Below are 14,594 nucleotides of genomic sequence, written 5' to 3'. Positions count from 1 at the left end.
AACAAGCTGTGAGTTCCCTTTTATACTGGGTTACCTGCCGTGTGCAGGCAACCCCTAGGTCTCCAGCAGCAGCACCCTCTGGTGTACTGGTGAGGTGTGTACAGTATAAGGCTACATTCAATGTGGCATAACAGTGTTACAGACATCACACAGTAAACAGACATACTCCAGTGGAAATGGGAAGATCTCGTCCATTTCCAATACTCCCCCCTGAGCATTTTTCATATCCTTATTGTCATGACCAGGGGAGGTGATCAGTGGTGGGCTATGGGAGGTTGCGGTGAGGGTTGTGTGGTTGCCAGGTGTGACCCCTGTGCTTGAGGCTGGCCTCGTACGGTTCCCCTCCCTCACAAACAAACCAAGTGGGTGTCACTGTTGTGGGATCCCTCGGGGAGGTAGCCACGGCAGCAGTGGGTGGTGTGTATACACTGTGATGTGGGTAATTGTGGGGTGGTGGGCAGGGCCACAAGACTGGGTGGGCTCCTTGTCCACCAATTGGGATGAGGGTCAGGTCATCCCAGGGTTTGCCAGGGAAGCTGGAGGGTATTGGCCTCATGCTCCTGGTGTTGGCCCTGGTGGCCAGGGGCTGTAGGGCTGGTCTGGTGCAGGTTGCCATTGGTGGTGGCTGGGCTGCCCATTGACCACTGTCCCTGTAGTGGGTCTGCTCCCACTGCCTGTGTGTGTGTCCTGCAAGGGGCATCACATTCGTTCCAAAAGTCCAAGTTACGTGGTCAGATAGCCTGCTGGACCTGGGGGTCTCCCACAGTGGGATTCCATTGGCATCAGCATGATTCCTGTAGGACCCAATGTTCTTTGGCAGTGTCCTACTGGTATACATGACACCTTGGCTCTGATCACACATAGTCGAGCCTGCATTATACATTCTAGCATTTGCATCACTTTTGGGTGTCCTGGTTTCAACAGACATGGTTACATTAGGCATTTCACAATCTCTATCATTATTGTTAAGCATAATAAACTTGTTCTTAACCTTACTGACACCTGCATTCATATCATTAGTCACATTAGTTAAACCAGCATCACAATTCATTGTTACATTGCATACATTTTCATACTTGCACCCTTTAATCGCATCTTTAGCTTTAAAGTCCGTGTACTCAAATAGTTAAAACTTCCCCATTAAATTTCTTTGGTTACCAGTCTCCTTTAAGGGAGCCTTCAAATCCGATTGGCCACTCGGTGTCATGTGATGCTCCTCCATGCTCACTGGTGGCATGGCGGCTGTCATTTTGATTACAAGTGTTTCTCCTTGTGCCGCTGGTGCTGCAGCCATTTCCTGGCTTTCCTGCAGGAGGGCTGTGGTGGTCTTTTCTTCCACAGGGCCACTTCGCCTGATGTGGACCCGGTTCATCCAATTCCTGCTCAGCAGCGTGGGACCGTCTCCGGCTACAATCCACAGGGGGAGTTTGTTTAACACGCTGCCCTGGGAGATCTGGATGTCTAGATTGCCAACGATTTGGATTTAACTTTGGTATAGGTGAGCAGCTTTGCCTGGATAGGAAACAGTTTTGGTCGAGTGGCAGGATTCATTCAAATTTTTTCAAAAATTTGGCTCATCACAGACTGGCTCGCCCCTGTGTCGATCCCCATGGAGACTGGGACCCCATCGATGTCCACTTCCATCATCCACGGGGAACTTCCGGTGGAGCAGGTAAAGATTTCATACTCTGCTTCCAGGGTTTGAGCAGCTTCACCTTCATCTGTGTTGGAGCCCCGGTGATCAGCCAACTTATCAGAGATGCGATGAGTACAGCCTTTTCTGCACATTCTCTGAAGGTGTCCTTTCTCTTTGCAGCCTTTGCATGCATAGTCTTTGTAGCGGCACTGGTGGGCCCTGTGGTTTCCTCCACAGCGCTAGCACGGGGCCATCTGATTTGCCCCATGTGGCGGACTCAGGGTTGTGGGACTCAGGGCAGCATTTCTGCCTTTAGAAGTATCCATGAAGTGCACTGCACTCGGCGCTTTAGAGTCCTGGGTCAGTATTCGCCTGGAGTCGCTCGCCGAAATCATGTAGGCCTGGCTCACTTGAATTGCTTTCTGCAGGGTGACCGTGATGTCAGCCGAGAGCAATTTGTGTAGGAGGTCTTCGTGGCCGATTCCGATGACAAATATGTCCCTTAGTGCTTCATTAAGGTGGTCGCCAAAATCACATGGTGCAGCTAGTCTTCTTAAGTCTGCAATTTCTTGGCCCTCAGTCGCCGGTAAGAGTCGAACCAGTGCCTGGCTGTGAGGATGCTTTCTTTCGGTTTTCGTTGTTCCTGTATGATTGTTACAAGTTGCTCATAGCTCTTGGTGGTTGTCTTCTCCGGGGCTAATAAGTCCCTGACGAGACGTAGATGGTGGGCGCACAACTGCTAAGCAGGATGGCCCTGCGTTTGTTCGGTAGTGTAGCCGGTGTGTCCCCGTCCAGGTCGTTGGCTATAAAGAAGTGTACCAATCTTTCCACAAAAGTGTCCCAATCTTCCTCCTCTGTAAATTGCTGAAAGTTGCTGAGGTTAGACATGTTGAGCATGTAGTTCATTGTAAAGTCCTCTCCCTGCAGTACAGATTGACATGAGGCACATACTGAAGTCAAGGTCACTCAGCATCTGCACCTTTATTACACAGCTCTCGAATGCCACACTTGCCTGAGACCTGTCCTTATATACCTGTCTGGGACAGGTATCCAATGTCTCCTGCAAGTGCACCCCTGGTGGTAAGGTAAGCTTGTGGTTACAGGTCATCTCTAGTTGCAGTCATGTATAGCATGGTAAGATACAGTTATGTACAGTAGTGTGAGATACATGACATCACCCTCCCGCAAGGTCTTATTGTCTTTATAGGTTCAGTCACTCAGGTGGTCTACGCTCTTGCATAGAGCGTCTTAGTTGTGATTCAGTTGTTTGCCTTGGTGCCCGTTTTTCTTTCGGTGTGATTGCTGGTATCTTTCCGGGCTATCTGTTTCGTTCAGTATGATTGTTGGTGTCTCGCCTGGGCTGTCTGTTGGGATTGCCCTTTCCTCAGGTCTGTCTGTCCACCAGGTGTGGTGTGAGTTCCACATTGTAGTCTGCCTCTGGTTCAGCAGTGTTGCTGGTAAATCTACTTTTGACTTGGTCTACATGCCTCCGACAGGTTTGGCCATTGTCCATTTGTACCAACAGTAGCCTGTTTCCTTCCTTGCCTGTTACTGTCCCTGCAAGCCATTTGGGACCCCTGCCATAGTTTAGCACAAATACTTTGTCCCCTATCTCGTTCCACCTCCCCCTCGAATTTCGGTCATGGTACTCAGTTAGCTTACGGTGCTTTGCCTCAACGATTCCACGCATGTCTGGGACGATTAATGAGAGCCTTGTCTTTAAGGTCCATTTCATCAATAGTTGCGCGGTCCGGTCAATGAATGCGGATGAGATCTGTATGCCAGCAGCAGTCGCGACAGGCAGCCCTGCAGTGTGGGATCTTTGATTTTGAGCATGCTTTGTTTAATGCTCTGCACTACTCGTTCCGCCTGGCCGTTGGAGGCCAGCTTGAAAGGTGCCGTCTTAACGTGATTTATACCGTGGTCAACTATAAAATCATGAAATTCTGCGCTGGTGAAGCAAGGACCATTATCACTGACCAATATGTTAGGAATGCCGTGCGTTGTGAACATGGTTCCAAGGCTCTCCACAGTGGTGGAGGTGGTGCTCGAGTTTAAAATGGTGCATTCAATCCGCTTTGAAAATGCATCTACAACTACAAGGAACATTTTGCCCATGAATGGGCCCGCATAGTCTACGTGCACCCGCGGCCACGGTTTGGTGGGCCAGGGGCTCATGAGGGCCCCGCTGGGGGCATTACTGAGTTGGGCACAAATGGTGCACCATCGGATGCAGAGCTCCAAGTCCGCGTCAATGCCAGGCCACCAGACGTGGGATCTGGCTATGGCCTTCATGAGAATGATCCCCAGGTGCTTGCGGTGGAGCTCCTGGACAAATGCCTCTCTGCCTTGCAGAGGCATAACTACTCGGCTGCCCCACATCAGGCAGTCTGCCTGTAGTGACAGTTCATGCATTCGCCTATGGAAAGGTTTGATCTCCTCGGGGCAGGCATCGCGAGCCTCTGCCCAGTCACCAGTTAAGACACACCTTTTTACTAGGGATAACGTGGGGTTGCTGGTGGTCCAGGCTCTGATTTGGTGAGCTGTCATGGGCGAACCTGTGGACTAAAAGGCATTGATTGCCATGACTATCTCACAGTCCTGTTTGTCAGACCCTTTCGTGGTCGCCAGGGGTAGCCTGCTAAGCGCGTCGGCACAGTTGTCTGTGCCTGGTCTGTGCCTTATGGTGTAATCGTAAGAGGCCAGCATAAGTGCCCACCGTTGAATGCGCGCCGAGGCGTTGGCGTTTATTGCCTTGCTCTTGGATAGTAGGGACGTGAGGGGCTTGTGGTCGGTTTCTAACGCGAACTTGGCCCCGAAAAGGTATTGGTGCATCTTTTTGACACCATACACGCACGCGAGCGCCTCCTTCTCCACCATTCCGTACCCGCACTCCACCCGCGAAAGTGACCTGGAGGCATAAGCTATGGGTTGTAATTTACCTGCACTATTGACATGTTGTAAAATGCACCCGACCCTGTATGCTGACGCATCACATGTAAGAACTAGCTTGTTACCTGGATCAAAGAAAGCCAAAACTCTATTGGAAAACAGAAGGTTGCGTGCCTTATTGAAGGCGCGTTCCTGGGCGTCCCCCCAAAACCATTCGCGCCCCTTTCTGAGTAGCACATGGAGAGGCTCCAGCAGCGTGCTTAAGTTCTGCATAAAGTTCCCAAAGTAATTGAGTAGTCCGAGAAAGGCGTGCAGTTCTGAGACATTCCGGGACCTGGGTGCAAGGCGAATTGCTTCGGTTTTGGACTCTGTTGGGCGGATTCCATCAGCGGCAATCCTTCTGCCCAAAAATTCAACCTCGGGCACGAGAAACAGACACTTGGATTTCTTAACTCTTAGGCCTACCCGATTCAACCGCTTTAGTACTTCCTCCAAATTGCGGAGATGGGAGTCGGTATCCCTGCCCGTGATAAGTATGTCGTCTTGAAATACAACCGTCCCCGGGATGGACTTGAGCAGACTCTCCATGTTGCGCTGGAATATAGCAGCTGCCGACTTGATGTCGAATGGGCATCGATTGTACATGAAAAGGCCTCGATGTGTTTTGATGGTGGTGAGTAGCTTAGACTTGTCAGTCAGTTCCTGCGTCATGTACGCAGATGTGAGATCTAGTTTTGAGAAAAGTTTTCCTCCAGCCAATGTGGCAAATAAGTCCTCCGCTCTGGGCAGCGGGTATTGGTCCTGTAGGGAGACTCTGTTTATGGTAGATTTGTAGTCCCCACAGATTTGCACGGATCCATCAGGCTTCATGACTGGGACTTGCCCAGTCGCTAAATTCCACGGGTGAGATAATGCCTTCCCACAGATGTCTGTCCAGTTCATGTTCAATCGTTTCCCTCATCACATAGGGCACAGCTCTAGCCTTGTGATGGACCGGTCTAGCATCCTGTGTGATGTAGATTTTGACTTTAGCCCCTTTGAAGGTGCCCACACCTGGCTGAAAGAGATGTTCAAATCAACTTAGAACTGTTGAGCAGGAGGTCTGTTCCTCTGACGACATGGCGTGAACATCATCCCATTTCCAGTTTAGTTTTGCCAACCAGCTTCTCCCCAGCAGTGCTGGGAGATCGCCGAGGACAATCCACAGGGGAAGTCGGTTCACTGTCCCTTTGTGTGTGACTGAGAGCATGGCACTGCCAAGGACTGGGACGATTTCTTTGGTACAGGTCCTTAGTTTGGTGTCGACCCTTGTGAGTTTTGGTCTGTCTCTTTTGTGCAGCCACAGCTGTTCAAATTGTTGAGCGCTCATGAGAGATTGACTCGTCCCGTATCCAGCTCCATGTTGACGGGTATCCCATTGAGTAGGACTCTCATCATTATTGGAGGCGTCTTGTTGTAAGAGCAGTGGCCATTGATCGTGTTGACCCGCTGTACCTCGGTGTCCCGGGTACTGTCCCCACCGTCTTCTGGTTCGCTTTCCGACCCTTCCGATTCGTATACCAGCCAAGCTGCCATTTTTCTGCACATGCAAGCCAGATGCCCTGTATAGTCACAGTTTCTGCAAACAGCATGCTAAAATCGACACACCCTTGATGAGTGCCTTCCCCCACATCTCCAGCACAGACCGCTTCCATTGTTTCCAAAGGATGAGCTGCGTCTGGCTGATCTCTCTTGAGCTTCTCTCAGTTTGTAGTTGATTGTTCGCATTGTGGGTTGATGACGTGTGAACGGCCGTTCATGTGGCCCTTGATGGCTTCTGGCGCCACTGCCTACTGTTAAGGGCCTGCTCTCCTGCCTTTGGTCTGTGTGTGGGGGTAGCAGCTTGTTTCACGCTGTGAACCCCTTGTTCCAATGTTTCGTTAGTTGTCGTACCCGCAGTGTAGATCAACCTCGTTTCTTCTTCTCCTGCCAAGAATGTCTGTGCAACCAGTGCTGTTGCCTCAAGGGTCAAGTTCTTGGTCACTATGAGCTTTCCGAATATGCCTGCGTGGCCTATTCCTTCAATAAAAAAGTCTCTCAGTACTTCTCTCCTTAGTTCATCGGAGAACTCACATAAGCTAGCCAACCTCCGAAGTTCCGACATGAAGTCGGGTATGCTCTGGCCCACACAGCATCTGTAATTGTAGAACCTGTGTCTGGCCATGTGTAGACTGCTTGCTGGCTTCAGGTGGTCTCTTACCAGTGTGCTCAACTCTTCAAACGACTTGCTTGCTGGTTTCTCGGGTGCCAGCAGGTCCTTCATTAAGACGTATGTTTTCGAGCCACAGCTGGTCAAGAGATGAGCTCTTCTCTTGTCTGCCTTATCATCACCTAACCAGTCTTTGGTTACGAAGCTTTGCTGGAGCCTTTCTATAAAGTCCTCCCAATTATCTCCAGCATTATATTTTTCATCTGAGCCGTTGGTCGCCATTCTGTGGATTCTGTAATCCCATCCTCGTCGCCACTGTAAAGTCCTGTCTCTGCAGTACAGATTCACACGAGGCACATATTGAAGTCAAGGTCACTCAGGACCTGCACCTTTATTACACAGCTCTCGAATGCCACACTTGCCCGAGACCTGTCCTTATATACCTGTTGAGGACAGGTATCCAGTGTCTCCTGCAAGTGCACCCCTGGTGGTAAGGTAAGCTTGTGGTTACAGGTCATCTCTAGTTATAGTCATGTATAGCATGGTAAGATACAGTTATGTACAGTAGTGTGAGATACATGACATTCGTGATCTCGTATTCCCGTCGCCAGTTGTAGTGTATGTAGGCACCTTTAGTAATGACTCCACGAGGCAGGGTATGATACTTAAACTGTGCAGACCTGTAGTCCTTTATTTGCAGCTCCTGAGTGACGACAACAAGCTGTGAGTTCCCTTTTATACTGGGTTACCTGCCGGGTGTACCGGTGAGGTGTGTACAGTATAAGGCTACATTCAATGTGGCATAACAGTGTTACATACATCACACAATAAACTGGCATGCATACACAACAGTATGCATGACAATTAATGTAACGAACCGATTAAGAATGTAAAGAACAAAATGTTGCGAGATGTCAGCAATAGAGTGTCCCCAAAAGTAGCAAGTGCATGAATTCCGGAGGGTGAAGGCACTGATCCTATACCCTGCCCCAGGTCTTTCCCACGCTGCAGGCACTATTCATCCAGGCACCCGATGGCACTATTCGCCATGGACCTGGAAACAAAAACGGCACCAATACGTGCAGTCGGCCGCCATTGCCCACCACCCGGGTGGAGACGGCGCAGCCCCCAGACCCAGTCGCTATCTCGGGCATGTCCGGGAGCGAAAGGTCAGAACCAACGAGCTCCCCAAACGTGACCTGGAACGGCCAGGTTCCCAACACTGTTAGAGAGCAGGCAGAAGATTCTGCAGCCCTCAAAGGAGGACAGACACATCTGTGGCTCTGCCCACCACTAGGCAACGGCAAAGGCCCTGAGTCCTGGCAAGGTGAGCGGACCAAGCCCACCCCTCCATCAGATGACTAGGACCCTGTCCGGTTGCTCTGGAACTAGCGTTCTCGCATACCTGTACTGCTACCTCAGTACTGACCATGCCTGAACCATGAATGCAATCTACTCAATCGCACAATCGTAAAATGTAACGAATGTAAGTCACTGAACCAAGGTGTCATGATGCAAACTTAAAGATTTTCTTCTTCCTTTCTTTGTACTTGCACTGTGTCTGATCCTGCATGTTAATGTAACGGGCCAGCTGCATGACCTCACTGTGGCGGGGGTAGGAGGGGGAATGAATATATGTAACCATGGACACACACATGGATCACACCCAGAACCCTCTAGAACCTTCACTGCATCATCGAACCATGCAAACTGGTAACCACTACCCAAAATTGTGGCAAAAGGACTTGGGGGTTAGCTGAGAGAGAGCCAAGCCAAAGCACAGCCAAGGTGCAAGGGCTATTGCACTTAAGTCTGGGGCGAGCTAAGCCAGAGCACATAGTGCAAAGGTAATTGACATAAAGGACTTGGGGGAGAGTGATGTTATACATGCGGACTATAGATATACACTTTAGTCACTGTATAGTTGCATAAGATGGAGACTTGTTTACCTGATGTACTATCAATAAGGTTTACACTGTGTATATACATGCTGGCACCACTAGAGGTGCAAATGGTGGAAACCAGGGTTTCCTGCCCTGGTGGCAGGGGTTGTATAAAAGGGGAGCCATCATGCGGCTGCCTCACTCTGGAGTTACAAGTAAAGGACCAAGGTCACTACAGTTTGAGTACAACACATTGCCTTGTGGAGTCATTCATAAGTACAGTACAGACATAATAGTAACAAAGGGTTAATGAGGGAAATGCAGTTGACGTGGTGTACATGGATTTCCAAAAGGCATTCGACGAAGTGCCACATAATAGGCTTGCCAGAAAATTTGAAGCCCATGGAATAAAAGGGACAGTGGCAGCATGGATACGAAATTGGCTAAGTGGCAGGAAACTGAGAGTAATGGTGAACGGTTGTTTTTCGGACTGGAGGAAGGTATACAGTGGTGTACCCCATGGGTTGGTACTAGGACCACTGCTTTTCTTGATATATGTTAATGACTTGGGCATGGATGTAAAGAGCACAATTTCAAAATTTGCAGGTGACACAAAACTTGGAGGTATAGTTAACAGTGAGGAGGATCGTGATAGACTTCAAGAGGACATAGACAGGCTGATGAAATTTAATGCAGAAAATTGTGAAGGGATACATTTTGGTAGAATGAGAGGAAATATAAACTAAAGGGTGCAATCCTAAAGGGGGTGCATGAACAGAAAGACCTAGGGGTATATGTGCACAAATCATTGAAGGTGGCAGGGCAGGTTGAGAAAGTGGTTAAAAGGTTTACGGGATCATGGGCTTCATGAATAGAGCTATCTAGAGTACAAAAGCATGGATATTATGATGAACCTGTATAAAACACTGGTTCGGCCTCAACTGGAGTATTGTGTCCAATTCTGGGCACCGCATTTTAGGAAGGATGTGAGGGCCTTAGAGGGGGATGAGGGACCTCAGTTACATGGATAGACTGGAGAAGCTGAGGTTGTTTTCCTTGGAGCAGAGAAGATTGAGAGGAGATTTGATAGAGGTGTTCAAAATTCTGAGTGGTCTGGAAAAGTAGATAGAGAAAAACTGTTCCCATTGACAGAAGGATCGAGAATCAGAGGACACAGATTTAAGATAATTGTCAAAAGAACCAAAGGAGCCATAAGAAAAAAACTTTTTACGCAGCGATTGGTGAGGATCGGGAATGCACTGCCTGAAAGGGTGGTGGAAGCAGACTCAATCATGGCTTTGAAAAGGGAGTTGGATAAGTACCTGAAGGAAAAAAATTGCAGGGTTGTGGGGAAAGGGCGGGGGAGTGGGACTAGCTGAGGTGCTCTTGCAGAGAGCCAGCACGGGCTCGACGGGCCGAATGGCCTCCTTCCATGTTGTAACCATTCTATCATTCTGCTGTTTGTTTCTCAATCCTTCAATCTCATTGGTTAAGGAGATAGACTGTTGGTCCCGTCGTTCACCAAGGTCCCAGATACCCCATTGCCCAGCTCGCACCTCCACCCCGCATCGTTGCTGCCATCCTCTTACTCTCAGGGCCATTGTTTCCGACTGGACAGATGAATGTCACGTGAACATTTGTCCGTTAATTTCTAGGTTTAAATCTTCAGCTGCTGAAAGGAAATTTCAAACACAAAAAATTACATACAAGAGAGATTTTTTTTAAAGCTGCAAATGCAGCATCTGAAGATAAAGCTGACTGATATTCTATGGTAGCACTCTTCCCGAGTCAGAAGGTTGTGGGTTCAAGCCCCACTCCAGAAACCTGAGCACAAAATCTAGGCTGACACTCCAGTGCAGTACTGAGGGAGTGCTGCACTGTCGGAGATGCCGTCTTTCAGATGAGACGTTAAACCGAGGCCCAGTTTGCTCTCACAGGTGCACGTAAAAGATTCTGTGGCACTATTTCGAAGAAGAGCAGTGGAGTTATCTCTGGTGTACTAGACAAAATCCTCAACCAACATCACTGAAACAGATTACCTGGTCATTATCACATTGATGTTTTTTGGGAGCTCGCTGTGCGCAAATTGGCTGCCGCGTTTCCTACGTTATAACAGTGACCATGCTTCAAAAGCACTTCATTGTCTGTAAAGCGCTTTGGGATGTCCTGAGGTCCGGAAAGGCACTATATAAATGTAAGTCTTTCTTTTATATTTCAGAGGGGAAACCCAAGTTGTAATGAAGGCTTCCACTTGCAATATTAACCTGTTTTTCTCGTTCAGATGTGGTTCTGACTGGCTATATATATTCTTTTTAATTAGTGAGAATTTTATTTTCGTTTGAATTACAAAATGCCTGGTTGCTTTTAACTTAATCAGTGATCACTGTGCTAAATGTGGACACTGGGTCTTAGCTGCATGATTGGCTCCTTCCTGTCACTGGAGCTGGAGGCACTGCGGGAAACTCTACTCCTCTTGCATTTGCTCACTGCTTTCTTGTGAAGTATTGGTTCTGGCTTCAGCTGTTGTGAACTCTAGGTTCGGATTTAACCCAAAAGAACTTACCAGTAATACTAACGAGTTTGCCAAGAACTCCCACAGCTTTAATTCCCACTCTGCGGCTATGAAAAGCACATTCCTGAAAGGCAGCCATAAGTAATGCAATCAACACGCAGGCTGTATTTAATAAATCTCCAAAGAGAAACCACTTGACCTGCAGTGTACATTACTTTACTGAATGCTTTAAAATTTTTATCAGTTCGGGATATTATCTTGCTTGATTATTTGTGAGTATGCGCGCTGTGGTTTCATCTGCCAATGCCTTTTAAGCGTATTAAAGGGTCGCTGTAGTTTTACATAGAATTTACAGCACAGAAGCAGGCCATTCAATTTTTATGCTCCACATGAGTCTCCTCCCACTCTATTTACTTCATCCTGACAACATCCCGGCTGTTGAGCTAAAGATTTGTGCTCCAGAACTAGCCATGCCTCTAGCCAAGCTGTTCCAGTGCATTCATTCCTGGGATGCAGGCGCCACTGGCAAGGCCATCATTTATTATCCATTCGTGCCCTCAAGAAGGTGATTATGAACCGCCTTCTTGAAAGAACTGAATGGCTTGCTAGGCCACTTCAGAGTCAACCACATTGCTGTGGAATTGGAGTCACATATGGGCTAGACTGGTTAAGGATGGTAGTGCTATCAAGTGGCACTTACTCACCAATAACCTGCTCACAGCTGCCCAATTTGGGTTCCGCCAGGACCACTCGGCTCCAGACCTCAATGCAGCCTTGGTCCAAACAGAGGTGAGGTGAGAGTAACTGCCCTAGACAGCAAGACAGCATTTGACCGATTGTGGCACCAAGGAGCCCTAGTAAAACTGAAGTCAATAGTATTCAATGGGAAAACTCTCCACTGGCTGGAGTCATACCGTGCACAAAGGAAGATGGTTGTGGTTGTTGGAGGTCAATTATCCCAGCACCAGGGCATCGCTGCAGGAGTTCCTTAGGCCAGTAACCTAGGCCCAACCATCTTCAGCTGCTTCATCAATGACCTTCCCTCCATAATGTCAGAATAAGGATGTTCGCTGATGACTGCAGTGTTCAGTTCCATTTGCAACTCTTCAGAAAATGAATCCGTCTATGCCCACAATCAGCAAGACCTGGACGACATTCAGGCTTGGACTGATAAGTGGAAAGTAACATTCGCACCACACAAGTGCCAGGTAATGACTATCTCTAACAAGCGAGAGTTTAACCACCTCCCCATGATATTCAACGGCACTATCATCGCCGAATCCCCCACCATCAACATCCTGAGGATCACCATTGACCAGAAACTTAACTGGACCAGCCACATAAATATTGTGGCAACAATAATGGGTCAGAGGCTGGGTATTCTGCGCTGAGTGTTTCATCTCCTGACTCCCCAAAGCCTGTTCACCATCTACAAGATACAAGTCAGGAGTGTGATGGAATATTCTCCACTTGCCTGGATAAGTGCAGCTCCAACAACACTCACGAAGCTCGACACCATCCAGGACAAAACAGCCCGCTTGATTGGCACCCCATCCACCATCTTCAACATTCACTCCCTCCACCACCGGCGCACTGTGCCTGCAGTGTGTACCATCTATAAGATGCATTGCAGCAAATCATCAAGGCTTCTTCGGCAGCACGTCCCAAACCCACGACCTCTACCACCTAGAAGGACAAGGGCAGCAGGCACATGGGTATACCATCATCTGTAAGTTTGCCTCCAAGTTATACACCATCCTGACTTGCAAGTATATCGCCGTTCCTTCCATCATCGCTGGGTCAAAATTGTGGAACTTCCTCCCTAACAGCACTGTGGGAGTACTTTCACCAGAAGGACTGCAGTGGTTCAAGAAGGCGGCTCATTACCACCTTATCGAGGGAAATTAAGGAAGGGCAATAAATGCTGGAGTTGGCAGTGACGGCCACATCCCGGAACGAATAATTTAAAAAAAATCCCGCCCTATCGACATAGGCTTCTATTTCTTTCTGCCTCATGTGTTTATCTAGCTTCCTATTAAATGCATCTCTGCTGCTGACCTCAACCACTCTAAGTTCCCTAGATATTTCACTTTAACTTGTAAAGCAAAACATGAAGAAATACATGAGTTTGAACAGAGCCTTAAGTCTTTGAAACATTTAAAAAATGCTTCATGCACTGAATTGCTGAACTGTAGCGAATTAAAGTAATGTTACGGTTTAAAGTAATCAGCTCATTAACCATTTGTACCATAGAAAATAGGTGTAGGACTAGGCCATTCGGCCCTTCGAGCCTGCACCACCATTCAATATAATCATGGCTGATCATGCAACTTCAGTACTCCATTCCTGCTTTCTCTCCATATCCCTTGATCCCTTTAGCCGTAAGGGCCACATCTAACTCCCTTTTGAATATATCTAACGAACTGGCCTCAACAACTTTCTGTGGTAGAGAATTCCACAGGTTCACAATTCTCTGAGTGAAGAAGTTTCTCCTCATCTCGGTCCTAAATGGCTTACCCCTTATCCTTAGACTGTGACCCCTGGTTCTGGACTTCCCCAACATCGGGAACATTCTTCCTGCATCTAACCTGTCCAGTCCCGTCAGAATTTTATATGTTTCTATGAGATCCCCTCTCATTCTTCTAAATTCCAGTGAATATAAGCCTAGTCGATCCAGTCTTTCTTCATATGTTAGTCCTGCCATCCCGGGAATCAGTCTGGTGAACCTTCGCCGCACTCCCTCAATAGCAAGAATATCCTTTTTCAGATTAGGTGACCAAAACTGTACACAATATTCCAGGTGTGGCCTCACCAAGGCCCTGTACAACAGCAGTAAGTGCCAAAACAGTGCTGATTGGTAAATATTCTCTAACCTAGGCATGTTAGCAGCATTTAAAAAATAAGTTCCTCTCTTTCCATTTTCTTGCTCACCTAGGCCATTTGCTCCTAGGCTGCTGCCAATCTCACTGTAGCACAATCCCCTTCATAGTGCAGGATTAGTGGCTATGGTAGTGTAGTGGTTATGGTTCTGCAGCTCGCAACTAAATAATGGTGGTGAGTTCAATTCTCACCGTGCTAAGCTATAAACTTAAGTTCAATAAATCCACCGCCAAGAAATTAACCATGATATATTGTTATAAAGTCCCAACTGGTTCACTGATAAGAACATAAGAAATAGGAGCAGGAGTTGGCTTTACGGCCCCTCGAGCCTGCTCCGCCATTCAATAAGATCATGGCTAATCTGATCATGGCCTTAACTCCACTTTCCTGTCTGTTCCCCATAACCCTCAGCTCCCTTGTAGTTTAAGAATCTGTCTATCTCAGCCTTGAATATATTTAATGACTCAGCCTCCACAGCTCTCAGGGGTAGAGAATTCCAAAGATTCAAGACCCTATGAGAGAAGAAATTCCTCCTCATCTCTGTCTTAAATGGGGATTCCTTATTCTGAAAATATGCCCCCCAGTTCAAGATTCCCCCACGAG

The 14,594-nt window shown here is 47.9% G+C and overlaps 1 protein-coding gene across 8 annotated transcripts in view; it reads right to left on the bottom strand.

Annotated features, from left to right (window-relative positions):
- Positions 1–7,076: 7,076 nt before the first annotated feature.
- hemk1 (HemK methyltransferase family member 1) overlaps positions 7,077–14,594 on the bottom strand; it is a 164,385-nt gene continuing 156,867 nt past the window's right edge. For 6 of the 8 annotated variants that reach the window (XM_070895592.1, XM_070895590.1, XM_070895596.1 and 3 more), the window contains one exon: positions 7,077–10,271. The gene's annotated coding sequence lies outside the window, so the exon portion shown is untranslated. The remainder of the gene's footprint in view (positions 10,272–14,594) is intronic. The other 2 variants (XM_070895594.1, XM_070895595.1) reach the window with 1 other exon arrangement.

The sequence above is a fragment of the Pristiophorus japonicus genome, chromosome 12, assembly GCF_044704955.1.
Source record: "Pristiophorus japonicus isolate sPriJap1 chromosome 12, sPriJap1.hap1, whole genome shotgun sequence".
Taxonomy (NCBI): Eukaryota; Metazoa; Chordata; class Chondrichthyes; family Pristiophoridae; genus Pristiophorus; species Pristiophorus japonicus.
The sequence above is the reverse complement of the archived record's forward strand: the minus strand, read 5'-3'. Positions and strand labels throughout refer to the sequence as shown.